Here is a 19,245-nt window from a genome sequence, read left to right on the forward strand (position 1 = left end):
AAAACTCACATTTTCAGAAATGTTACTTATTCTAAACCTGTTGTAAAATTCCTCATATGTACTGTATATAGCACAAGTGTAAAAAGGAATTTCATTTTGTGTTTCATCAGAAATAATTATGGGAAAATTCTGTTAGGTCAAAGTAACTGTGATTCAGACTCATCTGAGATTTTTAGTACATGCAAGTATGGAATCATTTTGAAAGTCCTAGGTGACACAACACTCGGCTGATGACAACACTCGATCCTCCTTTGTTATGGCTGATGGGTAATTAAAAATAAAATTGTGCACAGATTCAATCACATTTACAAATCTGGAATCATTTTAATGAGTCAGCCAGTAAAACAGCATTCTTTGAACATGTAGTCCAGTGTTTGATTCAAGTTAAGCATCCCTGTGGGTAGTGCTGTCATTGTACCATTCATTATGAGCACTCCAAATCAAAAAAACATGTATCTTTATGACTGCACTACTATCAGTGTCCCACAATAAGACATATATATAATTGGTTAATTGTATCATATCATACCACCATAGAGTTCAGAAAAAAATAGTACATCAGTCTGCATAGAGCACCAAAACTTAATCTTGAATGCAAAATTCTAGATAGCCAATTCACAGTGATTTTACTGCAGAAAGGTCAGTGCTCTATCTACTCACATATCACTGAAAAGAGTCAGTAGTCCACATAAAGATAAAAGTACATCCCTCTTTGAAATTAGCAAAATTGTAGTTTCTGATTCTATAATGCAAAAGTTATTTAGTGCAATATCAATGATTTGTATGCTATTCATGTGTTTATCTTATCACCAATGTTGTCAATTGTTGCTTAGAGTTCATGGACAGAGCTGTGGGGCTCAGGGAGCTTCCTAATGTCACAGTTCTGGATCAAATTGAAGTAAAAAACGATCATCTCCTCGTAGTTCTTAGTGGAAATCCTTTCATTGATGCCATGGAATCTGAGAAACAAAGGAAAAAAAGGATTCATGGTACCTGGAACATGAAAGTATTTATATTTTGCAAAGAAAAGCGTCTGGACTTCTTTAAGTTACTTGAAGACGTTTCACCTCTCATCCGAGAAGCTTCTTCAGTTCTAAGGTCAAATGGTGGAGAGTCCCAGATATAAACCTAGTGGGAGTAACCCCCCACAGAGGGACAAAAGGACCCCCTGATGATCCTCTAATCGCCTGAGCCAAGGTGTGAAACTGGGTGTGGGTCCCATCAGCCAGAGTTTCGGGTGTGTTCATTGTGAAACCTGGCCCCACCTTATCATGCGAATTCCTGAGGTCAGATGGCCCAGGATGTGAGTGGGCGTTAAGGCGTCTGGGAAGGGATCTCAAAACTGGATAGATGGCAGAGAGTTGGTGTCGTAAACCCCGCCTCTGTTCAAAGATGGTTGCTCACAGTGGACATAGATGGCTTCTTTCACTCCTCTTTCAAACCGGGGGAGCCCATGGCACAGCCATGTTTTTGTCTGTATGTAGTCTCTCTCTTCACTTGCATACCCACCACGGAGGCCGTGGAGACTGTCAGAAAACGACTACAAGAAGACAGCTCCTTGGAGGACAGGACCAACTTCACACCCGATCAGATTTGCACACTGTTAGACCTCTGCCTCACCACTACATATTTCAAGTACAACGAAGGCTTTTACAGACAAAAACATGGCTGTGCCATGGGCTCCCCCGTGTCACCTATTGTAGCCAACCTTTACATGGAGGAAGTGGAAAGGAAGGCTCTTGGCTCTTTCAAAGGAAGAGTACCCAGCCACTGGTACAGATATGTAGACGACACCTGGGTCAAAATGAAGACACAAGAAGTGGAATCCTTCACTGCGCACATTAACGCTGTGGATAAAAACATCAAGTTCACCAGGGAAGACACAAAGGATAACTGTTTGCCTTTCCTGGACTGCGCTGTGCACATTGAAGAGAACGGCAAACTCAACATCGAAGTTTACCGGAAGCCCACACACACGGACCAGTACCTCCTCTTTGACTCCCATCACCCTTTGGAACACAAACTTGGAGTAATTAGGACCCTACACCACCGGGCAGAACATGTTCCCTCTAAGCCTGAAGGAAAAAAGAAGGAACACACACATGTAAAGGAAGCACTCAAAACGTGCGGCTGTCCTAAATGGGCGTTCTTAAAGTCAGCAAAGAGGCACAGAAAAGAAGACCAGACACCAGCGAGGGAGGATAAGAAGGACAGACGCAACAACATTGTCATCCCCTATGTAGCCGGTGTATCAGAAAAACTCAGGAGAGTTTTCTCCAAGCATGACATCCCGGTGCATTTCAGACCCAGCAACACGCTCAGACAAAAACTGGTTCACCCGAAAGACAAAACGCCAAAACACAGACTTAACAATGTGGTGTATGCTGTACAGTGCAGCGAGGAATGCCCAGACCTCTACATTGGAGAGACCAAACAGCCACTTCACAAGCGCATGGCACAACACAGAAGAGCCACCTCCACAGGACAAGACTCAGCAGTCCATCTGCATCTTAAGGATAAAGGACACTCTTTCGAGGATGCCAATGTTCACATTTTGGACAGAGAGGACAGATGGTTTGAAAGAGGAGTGAAAGAAGCCATCTATGTCCACTGTGAGCGACCATCTTTGAACAGAGGCGGGGGTTTACCGACACCAACTCTCTGCCATCTATAATCCAGTTTTGAGATCCCTTCCCAGACGCCTTAACGCCCACTCACATCCTGGGCCATCTGACCTCAGGAATTCGCATGATAAGGTGGGGCCAGGTTTCACAATGAACACACCCGAAACTCTGGCTGATTGGGACCCACACCCAGTTTCACACCTTGGCTCAGGCGATTAGAGGATCATCAGGGGGTCCTTTTTGTCCCTCTGTGGGGGATACTCCCACTAGGTTTATATCTGGGACTCTCCACCATTTGACCTTAGAACTGAAGAAGCTTCTCGGATGAGAGGTGAAACGTCTTCAAGTAACTTAAAGAAGTCCAGACGCTTTTCTTTGTAAGCTCCTTTGACTACGATGACCTGGATGACCTGAGAACCTTCACAGACATATTTTATATATTCCCCGCTTCTATTCATGCTGCACGATCTGTTTCTAGAGTTGAGAAATAATCACTGCACGTGGAATTCTTCTTACTGTATTTATTCAATTTTAAATTGAGGTCTGCAGACATTTTTGGTGAAAATATATTTTGACAGTATTAAAAACTGCTGAATTCTCACCTCTCAGGGTCACCTGGCTTAAACCAAGCCGGGGAAAACCGATAAATATTTTTGGTCAGGTCGATGAAGTGTCGACTGTCTGTGTTTCCAATACAGATACCTGCACATTTAAATATGATATTAAATTACTTATAATGTCCCGAAAGATGCTTTAAAATGCTTCCAGCTAATTCATAAAAATGTCTATCTGTGTGAACCCTACCTGGAGCAACTGTAACTGTTGGAAAAAAGTCCAGCACCGTTTTCTTAATAACTTGGAAGCCAAAGGCCTTGTCATCAGCACCACTGATGGGTAGAGGGTCAAATCCATTAACAAGTTCTACCTTCACTCGCTGGTCGCCCACCGTATCCTTGATGATGTCCAGTACCTAAAAAAGACAGCACACATCTCATATTCATGTCAAAGTGTACATAGTAAGGCATTCATTCGCAAAAAGGACTCTACCTCTTGTACCGACTGCGCTGAGTGAATTCGTAGATTTACATAAGCTTCAGCAAGGGAAGGAATAACATTTTATCTGCAGAGGGAGGAAGATATTGAATTTTTACAAAGAAAAGTAACAGGCTTAAAAATCTTTACTTCTTGTGAATTACATTCAATTTAAAATAACACTGCACCTTTACTCCTCATTAAAAAAGGTGACTGCTGTGGTAGTCCTTACAAATGCATTAGATACTGGTTTTCTTTCAAGTAGCCTGAAACATAAAAACTGGTCTATTTCACTCGAACCAATCACAAGAAAACAGGACATTTGAAGTATATTTAAAATGATATTTAGTAGTTATTACCTGCTAAGGAGCGGAGAGAAGAGCCACAAATTCGACATTATGAACTTTAGTGGTAAACTGAACTGAAGCAAAGAATTAGTAGTTGGTAAAGAATGAGTACATGAGTATACTACTAGTAAAGAAGTATTTAGATTACCCTACCTTGTGGGCCAGATGCTCAAAGGTGTCACCTTCAGGGCCATAACCAAATAACCTCGGCATTGGGTTGTCCTCTAGTCTGAGGAAACAGGATCACAGTTAAATCTTTTATACTAGCTTTTTAAACATGGGGTAGTAAAATTATGGAAGGCAGTGAAACATATGAACAGAGAAGCTAAACAGAACTCATTATAGTTTAAAAAAACAATGTTCCTCTCACCTTTTGACTGCTGTGGCTAAGATCCCAATGCTAGTTTCCCTGGGAGGCATCGAGGAGTGACCAGGGGCCAAAGACACACTAAGCTTTATAACGGCCTGGCCTTTTTCACTTAAACCCCGATTCTGCAAATCATAAATCGTACACATACACATAAGATGTGATCAACACAAGTGCACAACACATGTTTAGACAGGTTCTTACAGAGCAGCAGGTCCTTCAATAGCAGGAATGATTCCATCAAGTATAGTCAGGCCCTCATCCATGACAAACAACAGCTGGACACCACGTTGCTTCAGAATACGCACTATGTTCATCGCTCCATTGAGACCACTGATCTTAAAAAAAGAGATTTTGAAGAGCACAGCCATTAAAATGTGATATTTCCAATCCAATTTAAGTTTGTAATGTCATAGTGGAACTGTTAACATACTTCTTCATCATGACCAGACCGATGTAAAATCCCCTGCGTGGAGCATAGCCCTTTAACAGCAAGTACTCCAGCGCCTGAAGTATTCCCTAAAAGAAATAAATCAGCCGTTTAGCCAAATACAGGGAGTGCAGAATTATTAGGCAAGTTGTATTTTTGAGGAATAATTTTATTATTGAACAACAACCATGTTCTCAATGAACCCAAAAAACTTATTAATATCAAAGCTGAATGTTTTTGGAAGTAGTTTTTAGTTTGTTTTTAGTTTTAGCTATTTTAGGGGGATATCTGTGTGTGCAGGTGACTATTGCTGTGTATAATTATTAGGCAACTTAACAAAAAACAAATATATATACCCATTTCAATTATTTATTTTTACCAGTGAAATCAATATAACATCTCCACATTCACAAATATACATTTCTGACATTCAAAAACAAAACAAATACAAATCAGCGACCAATATAGCCACCTTTCTTTGCAAGGACACTCAAAAGCCTGCCATCCATGGATTCTGTCAGTGTTTTGATCTGTTCACCATCAACATTGCGTGCAGCAGCAACCACAGCCTCCCAGACACTGTTCAGAGAGGTGTACTGTTTTCCCCTCCTTGTAAATCTCACATTTGATGATGGACCACAGGTTCTCAATGGGGTTCAGATCAGGTGAACAAGGTGGCCATGTCATTAGTTTTTCTTCTTTTATACCCTTTCTTGCCAGCCACGCTGTGGAGTACTTGGACGCGTGTGATGGAGCATTGTCCTGCATGAAAATCATGTTTTTCTTGAAGGATGCAGACTTCTTCCTGTACCACTGCTTGAAGAAGGTGTCTTCCAGAAACTGGCAGTAGGACTGGGAGTTGAGCTTGACTCCATCCTCAACCCAAAAAGGCCCCACAAGCTCATCTTTGATGATACCAGCCCAAACCAGTACCTCCACCTTGCTGGCGTCTGAGTCGGACTGGAGCTCTCTGCCCTTTACCAATCCAGCCACGGGCCCATCCATCTGGCCCATCAAGACTCACTCTCATTTCATCAGTCCATAAAACCTTAGAAAAATCAGTCTTGAGATATTTCTTGGCCCAGTCTTGACGTTTCAGCTTGTGTGTCTTGTTCAGTGGTGGTCGTCTTTCAGCCTTTCTTACCTTGGCCATGTCTCTGAAGTATTGCACACCTTGTGCTTTTGGGCACTCCAGTGATGTTGCAGCTCTGAAATATGGCCAAACTGGTGGCAAGTGGCATCTTGGCAGCTGCACGCTTGACTTTTCTCAGTTCATGGGCAGTTATTTTGCGCCTTGGTTTTTCCACATGCTTCTTGCGACCCTGTTGACTATTTTGAATGAAACGCTTGATTGTTCGATGATCACGCTTCAGAAGCTTTGCAATTTTGAGACTGCTGCATCCCTCTGCAAGATATCTCACTATTCTTGACTTTTCTGAGCCTGTCAAGTCCTTCTTTTGACCCATTTTGCCAAAGGAAAGGACGTTGCCTAATAATTTTGCACACCTGATATAGGGTGTTGATGTCATTAGACCACACCCCTTCTCATTACAGAGATGCACATCACCTAATATGCTTAATTGGTAGTAGGCTTTCGAGCCTATACAGCTTGGAGTAAGACAACATGCATGAAGAGGATGATGTGGACAAAATACTTATTTGCCTAATAATTCTGCACTCCCTGTATACCTCAAGTCTGTTTAAAAGTAAGCTCACACAAAAGTAATATGTTTTCACACCATTAGATTGTTTTTTGTCATCTATGGTTCCTCTGCCGTAGATGAAGCCATCGATCTCCTTTGCAGAAAATGGCGGCGCTTCCCAACCATCTGACTCTGAAGCAGGTACTACATCAATGTGGGCCAGCAGCATGTATGGCACCAGTTCAGGCTGTGATCCTTTCACCCAAACAAGTGGCTGTAGTTTGCCACCAATTCATGATGAACCAAGCTAGAAGAGAAACTGTAGGGAAGGCTGACAAAACAAAAAAAATTAAAAACAAGCTGAAAGAGCAATTCTTATCTTAAATTCATCCTATCTTTCATGACTTATTTATGATAACTTTTTCATGATTATGACTTATTGATTTGTTGTTTATAGTAAAAATTCAACTACAAAAAGCATCTACTGGTTCCAGCTTCAAGCAAGTGGTGATCTATGGTAAATAAAATCACTATTGCACATTTTAGAAACTGTCGCAAGCTGTCATCTGCTAAAATTGAACTATAGAAAGTTTCATTTCACAAGTGAGATAAAAACAACTGATAGAGGAGGCTATGAAAATTGCAGCAAATGCTTTACAAATGCAATCACTGGTTACTTTACTAGGTGCACCTGTTTAGCTAGTCATTAAAACAATATCTAATCAGCTAATCACATGCAACCGAGTCAGTGCATTCAGGTATCTAGACATGGTCAAGATGGCCTCCTAAGTTCAAAGTGAGCATTAAAATGGGGGAAATAAATGTGACTTTGAACCCAGATTTGTTATTGGTTTCCGATGGGCTGGTCTGAGTATTTCAGAAACTTGTGATTTACTAGCATTTTCCCACACAGAAAAAACTGGCAGTTTTCCACTTGAACAAGTGAAGACCAAGCAGCAACATCTGCAATTCTTATAAGTAAGGACTTTTATTTGAAAATATTAGTTTTTCAATTGTTTTGGGGCAGAGTCAGCTCCTTTTCCTTACATGACTTGGCATCAAAATACACTATATTGCCAAAAGTCAAAACTCAACCATCCAAATCATTAAATTCAGGTCTTCCAATCAATTCCATGGCCACAGGTTTTATGCACCTGTGGCTATGGAATCAATCAAGCACCTAGACATGCAGATTTCTTCTACAAACATTTGTGAAAGAATGAGTTGATCTCAAGACCTCAGTGAATTCCAGTGCAAGTTCAGTCGTGAAATGTCCTTGCTACTAAATATTCCACAGTCATGTGAACAGCAGACGCTGAGCCACCAAAAGTTGATTCTGTTCATCTGGATGTAGCGTTTTCAGTGGGAGAAACGTTTCGTCACTCAGCTGACACTGAAGAAGTCACTTGGATGACTGCAGGTTTCCCCAATCTTATAAACTGTACATTTGCATAATGACTGAAACCAGCCCACTGAAGGAACAATCGGCTGGGAGGTCACCTTCATCATAATTATGCAAATTCTCATGACCATTGATCAACAACCACTGATCAAGACCACTGATCAATGTCCATTGAATACCATTCACAAAGAGTTGGGGAATGCTGCAGTCACAGCATGTAAGATGGTGAAAGGTGTACTCTTAAGCCCCCTCCGCGATTCAGAGATGGTCTTTCCCTTTTCACATAAATGGCCTCCTTGACTCCGCACTCAAACCAGCGTTCCTCCCTGTCTAGGATGTGTACATCCTCATCATTGAAAGAGTGTCCACTGGCCAGTAGGTGTAAATAGACTACAGAGTCCTGGCCTGAAGAGGTGGCTCTTCTGTGTTGTGCCATCCGCTTCACCAGAGGTTGTTTGGTTTCCCTGATGTATAAATGCTGGCAATACTCCTGGCACTTAACAGCGTAACACTATGTTTACTCTGTTGTGTCGGGGGACCCGATCCTTGGGGTGGACCAATTTTTGGCACAGCGTGTTTTGGGGTTTAAAAGCCACAGAGACGTGGTGTTAGAAAAAAATGTGTCTCAACTGTACTCCTTACACGTACGGGATCACTACAGGTTTTCGCTTAGGCAGCGCTTGTCCTTCTCTCCTGGATCAGCTGGTGCTTTCTTTAGGCACCTTCCCAGCTTTGACAAAAGTCAAGCTGGGATAACCACAGTTACTCAGAGCCTTCTTGATGTGATGTTGTTCTGCTTCCCTGGCTGCTGAATCTGTGGGGATGGTGTTCGCTCTGTGTTGTAGCGTTCTGATGACACCCAGTTTGTGCTCCAGTGGATGATGAGAGTCAAACATTAAATACTGATCCATATGTGTAGGTTTCCGGTACACATCAGCTTTTAGATGTTCCCCATTACTGATGGAAATCTCACAGTCTAAGAAGACTAACCTGCCACTTTTCATATCCTCCCTGGTGAATTTGATGTGTCAGAATCTGGCTTTGACAGTTGCCAGGAGAATGGTACTTGTCTAACTGACACAAACCAAGAGTAAAGTTTGGTGGAGGGGGTATTATGGTTTTTGGAGCATTTTCAGGAGTTGGGCTCGGTCCCTTAGTTTAAGTGAAAGGAACACTTGTGCTCCCAACAGGGAGATGGCCCTTTCCTGTTTCAACATGACTGCACACCAGTGCACAAAGCAAGACCCATAAAAGTCATGGATGAGCAAGTTCAAGATGGAAGACCTTCTTCCAACCAAATAGAACACCTTTGGGCAGGCCTGGACTGGGAAGAAAAATAAATAAAGTATCAGCCCTATACTTTATTATACACGTCCTGCCAATTGTGAGATACCATTCTGAGATAATCAGCTGGCCAAAGGAGGAAATAGAAGCTACTGACATCAAGACAAGGAAGTTCCTTGCCATGGAGGGTTTCACCCAAAGTTCAGCAACCTCAGGCTAAGCTAAGTGGAAGGAAGGATGCCGCGGACAAATGAGTGTCAGAACAACTATCCAGGATGAAACAACAACAATCCATGAGTACATCAGGAAGAGGTCCACTCTTGCTGCCCTTTTCTTGGCTTGTTCTAGCAATAGCCGCCTCTTGTGACTGCAAGGACTTTAGATTGGCTGCTGCTATGGTAAATGGCCTGCATTTGTAAAAAAAATCATTGTATAAAAGCAACAAGTCGCTAAGGACTAAGTAAGTAAGTCCCTAAAGCGTACTGTAAAGCTCTATCAGTGCTGTAAAGCTCTATCAGTGCCCTGGGGCGCACTGACAGAGGCGAGGCTGCCGGACACTGGCGCCACCGGGCCCTCTGACCACCACCAGTAGGCAAACATGGGGTTAGTATCTTGCCCAAGGATATCTGGCATGCAGCCTGGGATCAACCACCGACCTTCTGATTAGTGGCTGACCTGCTCTGCCACCTGAGCTACAACCACCCCACACTAGTACTACTGTTGACACATTTTGCTGCATCTGTTTTCAAGTTCTTTTTCTTTTTCTCACTTAGCTTTTCAGTCCCACATTTTTATTTCTTTTTGTTTGCCCATCTGTATCAACGCTTCTTCCACATTTAATTATGTTCTACAAGGTGGAATATTGTTGAGGGACTGCAGCCCTTCAAGATGGCCTGTAGCCTGTCTTATATTGACAAAGCAAAGGGTCTCACTGCAGCCACTGTGGAGCTCTACAGTAACTGGAAACACATGACCTCAACAGTAACCTGAAACCCATGACTTCCACACTAGGTAGAAACACGTCCAACATATTGCAATACGGGACACAACACAAAAACAAAGGACGTTTCTCAATTCTAAAGTACGTGAGTCCAGACTTCTTAGGCGCACACGGGAGTCCGAACTTCCCAAAAATGCAAGAACGCAGCACGATCATTTTACAATAGACCCTGCGCATGAGAAAATGCTAACTTCCTGTTTTAAGACCGGATGTAGGGTTGTAACATTTCCGGTAGCTTTATTTTGCAGTCAATTGCTACTGCGAAGGTGAACTCAAAAATCATGTCCAAAATACGAAAACGGAAAGATTACATAAGTTACAAAGAGCAGAGGGTGGTAACACTCACCATTGCTGTGTCATAAAAAAAAAATCAAATGATCAATTTTGATGTTTGAAAAGCGTAGATCGATTGTTTGTTTACATCACTCAACACAAGCAGAACTACATTACTGCATGCAGAAGACACATTGTCCACATTCAGAAGCACATCTCTCTATAGTGACAGTTCTTATGATTTAAACAGGCAAATGTCCAGCATTCAAACTACAGGTGAACAATAGTCAAAGCCAGATGTTTCCCCGTTATGTCGATATCAGTACACACCTACACAGGATGTCAACAAACCGTGAAAAAAAGCCACAGGATATAAAAAATACATGAATGATTGCAGGTAAGGTCTGTATATATTAGTATTTACGAAGGGTATGTTGTGACTTATTACTTACAATTACAGTGGTCCCTCGCTATAACGCGGTTCACCTTTTGCAGCGTCGCTGTTTCGCGGATTCTTTTAGTGCAATTTTGCATGCTTTTTCTTTTTTTTTAAGCACATTGTGTTCTGCGTCCCGATCGGCTGTAGATCATTGTCAATCTCCTCCGTGCCGTGCCGTGCTCTCCTGTACAGTACAGAATCGCTACATCGATCACTAGCAGTGTGACTCTGAAGTGCTGTACTGCATGTTTGTAAGTTTCTCCCCAATAAACACAACAATGCCGACGAAACGTTTTGCACCATCAAGGCACCTGCGGTAGCGGCCAGAAGGCAGAGGAAGATGCTAACCATCACACAAAAAGTTAGACTTCTGTACATGCTAAAGGAAGGTAGCAGTTACCCGTATTTTTTAAAAAAAAAAATTACCATACGGCCCACCGGATTATAAGGTGCATTAAGCTTGAATTAACCAATTAAGCTTAAAGTTAAATTCATTAGTTCTAAAATCTGTCATTATTATTTATAGAAAACAAATATACTGTATGTTTATTTCTCAAATAAATGTTTGGGACTGAAAACAGGTTTTGATCTTTGGTTTCATTCTATAATGGACTTTTTTTTTTTTTACGAAGGTTTGAGCTTTGAGAGTTTAAACAAGCGAGAAAAGTGTGAAACTGTTCATGCCTTTCTGAGAAAAGTGTATAAAAGTGTTGTGGGATTATAATATTATTTTATGCCATGTTATACCCCTAATTAAAGATTGTGAATTATTATGTAGTTTTAGTTTGCATTATTCTCCTGAATTAGAAGACGGTGATAACTATTGCATTTGTTAAACTGATTTGCATTACATTAGACTGCTGATTTATTGTGAATGAATGATATTGTTGTATGATGCATTATACTGCTGAGTTATAAGAAATACTGTTCGCAGAAAGTCATCGCCTTATTTGTCTGATTAGAAGAGAACAGAACATACTGGAGTTTTCTGCCCCATCTCAGCAGGAGCAGATAAACAGGGAGCCAAGGTCGTAGCTTAGGCGCCGTGTGAGAGAAAGAATGTGAAGGTTTAGGCTTTTATGATTAGGTGGGGGCCACTAGAGGCTATAAGAGTTTGATCAATGCTCCACCATTTTGAGATCTGATGCTGTCTGCGTACGGTGTCCATCTCCCACGCGTGTGATCATTAAAATCATCGTTTGACTCAACCCGGCCGGACCAGTGTTGTTATTTTGGTTTTCCTCTTGTATCCATCCCCAATATTTGAATCCGTAACAGTGTGTAGTGATGGGTTTTACAGCCTTACAACATTTTTTAAAAAAATTGTAAAAATAAAGCTGGCTACTTCGCAGATTTCACCTATCGCTGGTTATTTTTAGAACAACACCCGCGATAAATGAGGGAACTCTATATACAAATACTGAGAAATTTCAATCCCTTCTCTCTTTTGCTCTGAGGTGCGAGGGAAAAATATCGACAAGGTCGATGAACATCATCTACAGATATATTCAGTAAATGCCCAAGACACCTTGAGAAATGTAAATCGCCGCTTGGCTTGTTTTGGAAAACCCGACCATAACAAGATGCGAATATCACACGGAAACGAAGCGCCCTACAGGAGTTTCCCCACCGGAAGTAGCATATGCTAAGGTTGCACATAGTCTATTGGAACAGCAGCATACTAGATGACATCACCGTTCCGGAGTTTTTACTGGCCATCCCCTCTTAATTTAACTGTGATTAATATTTACAATGGAAATTACACATGATGTTTTTGATCTTCTCTCTTTTTTTGTTTTTTAAAGATAATTTTCAAAAAGTATCTTAAGCACTCTGGCAAAATTCGCTTTTTATGTATGATCTGTTCCATAATGTCTAAAGAGCTTCATGCAGTTTAAGCACAATTACTGCATGTATGAAAACACAAGCTTAATCTCTCTATTAATAAAAATAGTATATATGTATGCCTGAATAATAAGAAAGAGGTGAGATGTTAGAACACTTTTATATTTATTTTAATAGACACTGACCCTTACAATAGACAGCTGGGGTTTGGAAGAGAATTGAACAAATATTTAAAATATAATCGGATCATTTTTGGAGCAGCCGTCAGGATCTCCACGCATTAACATGTTGTTTTGCTCCCAGTGAAAATGTTTCCTCTTGAATTTAAATATTTTTAATGTTATATTTAATTCAGAGTCAGCTGTTTTAAAAAAGAACAGAACATTTTACATCAGGCGGTATAACAGGTGAAATTTAAAGTATACTGACAGCTCTACAAGTAAGACTTCAGTATTAAATAAAACAGTCCAGTTATAAAGCTTAACTTTAATCTGAGCCAAACTGATTTGCTCAGGAACAAATGAAACACTGAAAAAAAACAAACAATAAAATTTTTAAATGATCTAATTGACTTATATATCATGTTTAACTTGAGTAGTGAAGACCACAGGGGGGTTTGAAAACGATGTCCGCTATTGTCGCCTGGTCTAGTGAGCCTTGACCTCCCAGGTCAGCTATCAAGCTGATGGGTAACAGACGTCTCCGAAAACGTCGTCCCACTTTGGCAAATGTGTGATGTCTTGATAAATCGAGCAGATATTTGAAGTTACAAAGCTACATTCTCACCTGATGTCCTAAACGTTTATTTTGTGACCCAGAAAGAGTAATATTTCAAACTTTTATATGTACTGTGTACACACAAGCACACATATTGAGAACACGGCTTGTGCAACGTAACTGTGTTCAAATTTGAAGTCACATGTTTCCGGTTACTGTGGAGGTCACATGTTTCCGGTTACTGTGGAGCTCCGCAATTTTTTTTGTTTGTTTGTTTTTTATTAATTAAACAAATGTAACAAGTACAACAAATATGGCAACATTTTAGAGATTTTTTCCAACTTGAGATAATACCAGAACAGCCTGTATTTCAAAATATAAAAGACAGATAATGAAAATAATATAAACATAAGTAACTAAAGAAATAAGTAAAATTAATAAAAATTAAATTGAAAACTAAAAGACAAAAAATACAATTATAACCTAGGGTTTTCTAAAAGCTTTAGTTCATTGACCATGTGATGCAGATCCACAGCTTGTTTTTTGTCCATAAACTTTGCAGATGAGAAGAAGAGGCAGAGTTCTTCGTGAAAAGTGAAAAAGGATGGCTTAGTTTTCAGAAATCGACATTTATGAATGAACCCATAATAATTATCACATTTAAGACATTTTCAAGTTTCTTTTCTTTTCTTTGAGATTCAAAAATAATATCATTTTTAGAAAATTCAAGTAAGTTTGGAATCTTTGGGAAGAGCCAGTAGTGCACATCGTCCCACGGGGCTTTACAGTATATACATTCGTAAAATAAAAGTTCTGTCGAATCAATATTCCCATTACAGAAAGAACAAGACTTATTATCAATAGGAAAACGATGTCTGAGAAATTCTTTGGAACGGTAAACGCCTGGGAGTATTTCATAATGGACCTCCTTAGCTTTGGAGGAATGGGAAGTTTTAGGTCATTTGCTCTGATTTCTTTCTTTTGATCGCAGGAGAACGGTTGTGAAATGGAATTTGGATTTGATCTATATGGGGGGAAAGCATTAGTGAATAATTCTTTAATTTTAGAGTTTTTTAGACTGTTAGCTCCACAGTGGCTGCAGCCAGGTGCTCTTGGTCGACAAATGGTCATGGGTCATGTGACTTGAGTGTTTTGAACCACGTGCATCTCGGTGTAGGTTTCGACATACCTTGGCTCAGCAAGACGTGGAAAGGTTAATTCTGAATAAGGTGTACGGAACAAAGTACATCTGCACAGCAAACACTAACTGCGTCTTTATCCATTTATTAGCGCTATACAAGTTTGACATACAAAAACTACATTAACGTTTAGAGTTACAGCCATCAGCTAGTTCCACGTTGAGCACATTATATATAAAAGAAAGTTACTTTAAGCACGTTTTACTGGCAGGTTTACCTTTTCGGAGGAATCTGTCAAATTCAAGCAGCGCAGGTGGTGTTGCTTTTCTGTTTTTGAGAATGACACTGTGGGGATGCGGATTGCCTCTGGACAAATGGAGACAAATTGTTACCAAACAGAAGTGTCTCTACCTCCACCTACATCCACTACAACACGACTCCGAATACCTTTTAAAATTTGCTAGGAGCTCCTCTCTCTGATGGTGGTCAATGACGAGCGATTTGTTATTAGTCTTTTCCCAGTGTGCGAGTTGAAGTCCGGCGGTTAACGTCCAGTGAAAGAGTCCTGATAGCCGCTATTGTAAATAACAGCAGGACTGTAATAAGCAAGCTGCTAATAATTATCTTTAAAAACTTAAATATTCTTAACTTTGAACCCGACTCAGTCATTGTAATGGTTGTTGTGTTTACAGCAGAACTCGTCGACTGTGACTGTAGGCTGAATTTGCATTAGAGCCACCTGCTGGCACACAAGGACAGTCACGCCTACATTATGTAGAGAGCAGTTTTAAGAGCTTATTTCAGTTTTAGTTAAATCACCATCACCATTCGGGTGGAGAAAGAATATACAAAGCTTGCATTCAATCTCCCTCACGACGTGCAGCAAAGGTTTTTAGTAGTAAAATAATTGCCAAAATACAAAGCAAACACTTTATTGAAATACATTTTAAACATTTAAAAAAAAAATGCATGTAAGTACCATGACAAATTCTTTGAAAAGGCAATATTACAATTAGATTTAAGAAAATGGACAATTTTAAAATTAGTCCAGCATCACTTCTATAGTGACAAGACCACAGTGGCAAAATAATCACATAGAAAACCACATTCTATTTAACTAATAATAATGATTATTACTATTATTATTAGTAATATTATTGTTTCTACAGATCTTCCTCCACTTCCAACTGCTCACACAAACCTGAATCAGGAGACATCAACAAATAAGGATCACATTTTGCCTCATCCCAGACCATCAATCACTACTACAATTACTGACAACTTCTGTGCTACAGAAGTTGAATCAGAATCAGAATCAGAAAGGGTTTTATTGCCAAATGTTGAGCAGGTTTACAACATTAGGAAATTGCTGCGGTGCTTCAGTGCAAACATACTGTCATAAATTACGCTTAAATAGACATGAAAATAAAAATAAGAATAAGAATTAAAAGTGCTAAGTAGATAGATATATACATGAGTGCAGGTGGTGATCAGTGCCAAACATGGAATGATGCAGTGAACACAGCGTAGGGTCATGTGTTAGTGGTGGGAACAGTCATACGGTTATTGTTCATGTGTCCAACAGCAGAGGGGAAGAAACTGTTCTTATGGCGAGAGGTTCTGGTGCGAATGGACCGGAGCCTCCTGCCTGAGGGGAGCAGGTCAAACAGACTGTGTCCAGGGTGAGAAGGGTCAGCTGAGATCCGAGCTGCATGCCCCAGTGTCCTGGAGGTGTACAGGTCCTGCAGAGATGGGAGTCTGCAGCCAATCACCTTCTCAGCAGAGCGCACAACACGCTGCAGTCTCTGTTTGTCCCTGATAGTGGCTCCAGCGTACCACACGGTGATGGAGGAGGTGAGGATGGACTCGATGATTGCAGTGTAGAATTGCATCATCGTCCGTGTTGGCAGGTTGAATTTCTTCAGCTGCCTCAGGAAGTACATCCTCTGCTGGGCTTTCTTAATGACGGAGGTGATGGTGGGCTCCCACTTCAGGTCCTGGGTGATGGTGGTACCCAGGAAGCGGAATGAGTCCACAGAGGATGATGGGGGTGTCAGTCAGGATGATGGGGGGGAGTGGGGCTGTGTGCTTCCTGAAGTCCACAATAATCTCCACTGTCTTCTGGGCATTCAGCACCAGGTTGTTGTGGCTGCACCAGGACACCAGACGTTCAACCTTGGTTGGTGGGCTATATGCCAAACCTGACGCTCCAGGTTCTTTTTGTACCTGTGCCAATGGCATCACATGGATCCAAAACTGCCCAGCTAATTTAGTCTTTCAAGACTGTTGTAAGTGCTGTGACAGGCCGTAGAGACTCTTCTATATTTGGATTTACAAACAATCCCTGCCTTTATGGAAAAATACTGTCTTTGCATTTCCTTCTGTAACACTGATAGTGTAGAATTTATACTTGCAGTTTAAATTCATTCTTGTGATCTCCACATTGTATTTACTTACATTATTTATGAACATTACGCAACATCTAATCCAACTGGCATTACAATTATAACGGATCTGATTCTAAAAAGAATGTGCACATTTATAACATCCAGAAACATCTTTGTAATACATCATTTTCCATCACAAAGTACAGTTCTGTGCAACAGTTTAAGGCAGGTGAGAGAAAAAATGTTGTAAACAAAGAAATGCTTTCAAAAATGGAAGTGTTAATCATTTATTTTCATCAGTGAATGAACAAAAGAGAAATCTAAATCAAATCAATATTTGGATTGACCCCCCTTTGCCTTCAAAGCAGCATCAATTCTTCTAGGTACACTTGCACACAGTTTTTAAAGGAACTCAGCTGGTAGGTTGTTCCAAACATCTTCGAGAACTAACCACAGATCTTCTGCGGATATAGGTTTCCTCACATCCTTCTGTCTCTTCATGTAATCCCAGACACATTGATGATGTTGAGATCAGGGCTCTGTGGGGGCCAAACCATCACATCCAGTACTTCTGTTCTTCTTCATGCTGAAGATAGTTCTTAATGACTTTAGCTGTATATTTGGGGTCGTTGTCCTGCTGCAGAATACATATGGGGCCAATAAACAATCATTTATATTTTGTGAAAGCATTCTTTGTTTACAGCATTTTTTTTCTCACCTGCCTAAAACTTTTGGACAGCCACTGTATTTAGGAAAAAAGGCTGTATAAAAGGAGACACAAATGAAATTTGCTAGTGACGGAATCAGTCAGTCAGACGGAGGGTTTCAGCTTGTTTTTTATGGGTCAGTTATAATGTTATGCCACATTTGGACATTTGTTTTGATCATTTAAGCACAAATTCATTGTCCTTCATCTGAATTTTATGTTTTGAGGTTTGGCCTTCGGAGTCTAACCCTTGTGTGACCTAATCCAGGTTTGGCAACATATGAAATAAAATATTATTAATTATAATTATTAATAATTAGCTTATTCATTTGAGGATGCTAACTATGAAGCAAGACCCACTGTTTCTGTGTAGAAAATATTAAAAAGTAATTGGTTTTGGTTGCTGGAAACGTGTATACATTTGTAAAAATGAATGAAATTTTAATAAGATATGTTAAACACAAAGGAGTGACTTTGGTTTCACTTTGGGTTGACTTTTAAGTCAGAACAAATATTTTAGTTGAACAGAATAAGAAAAAACTACAACAGAGTACATTCTGTTGGCTCCTCAATAAAACAAATCAAAGCTTTTGAATGAAAGTTGAAAAGTACTTAGGTTTTGATGACCAAAATGACTTTGACATTTGTTCTATGACTGGTTTTAGACAAAGCTCATTACTCTATTTTTTACCAACTTAAAATATAAATTAACTAAAATAAAAAAATTTTAAAATGAAAAATTCAGAATCGTTTTTTTGAAATTAAAGTGTCGATTTGAGCAGTCTGACAACTGTTTTCAAAGTAATTAAATAAATGTAATTTGCATATAAGAGTTTTAATTTGCTACATCTTTTTTTTATTAAAAAATGTAAAAAACTCATGTATCAAATAGGACACATTGGGCCTTGAGGGAATAACCATCACATCGCTTTGAAATCTGCAAGTAAAAATCTTGCACTTACTCATGACTTTCACTTTAAGCATCTTAAGATTTTATTTTTAAGATTTCATGTTTTGGCTGCTGTGTTAATGCATTTTAATTTTTAAGGTCACTACGTTTCCATCTTGTGAAAAAGGGTAATATGCAAATTTGTGTGCAAAACCACTGTTGTGTCATTTGCTTTTTAATTAATAACTCTTTTCTTGTCTTCTTTCATCTACATTAAAGCTATTTTTATTACAGATGGAAGATTGCTACATAGGCTATATATAAACTCACATTTTCAGAAATTGTTACTTATTCTAAACCTGTTTGTAAAATTTCCTCATATTGTACTGTATATAGCACAAGTTGTAAAAAAGGAATTTCATTTTGATGTTTCATCAGAAGAATAATAGGGGAAAATTTCTGTTAGGTACAAAGTTAACTGTGATTCAGACTCATCTTGAGATTTTTAGTACATGTATACAGTATGGAATTCATTTTTGAAAGTCCTAGGTGACACAACACTCAGGCTGATGACAAATCATACTCGATCCTCCTTTTGTTATGGCTGATGGGTAATTAAAAATATAAAATGTGACACAGAGTTCAATTCACATTTACAAATCTTGGTAATCATTTTTAATGAGGTCAGCCCAAGTTAAAAAACAGCCTTCTTTAGAACATG

The 19,245-nt window shown here is 39.8% G+C and overlaps 1 pseudogene; it reads right to left on the bottom strand.

Annotated features, from left to right (window-relative positions):
* Positions 1-829: 829 nt before the first annotated feature.
* On the bottom strand, positions 830-7,213 carry LOC120718882 (annotated as a pseudogene).
* Positions 7,214-19,245: the final 12,032 nt, after the last annotated feature.

This window comes from Simochromis diagramma, unplaced genomic scaffold (assembly GCF_900408965.1).
Source record: "Simochromis diagramma unplaced genomic scaffold, fSimDia1.1 OVJJ01000545.1, whole genome shotgun sequence".
NCBI lineage: Eukaryota > Metazoa > Chordata > Actinopteri > Cichliformes > Cichlidae > Simochromis > Simochromis diagramma.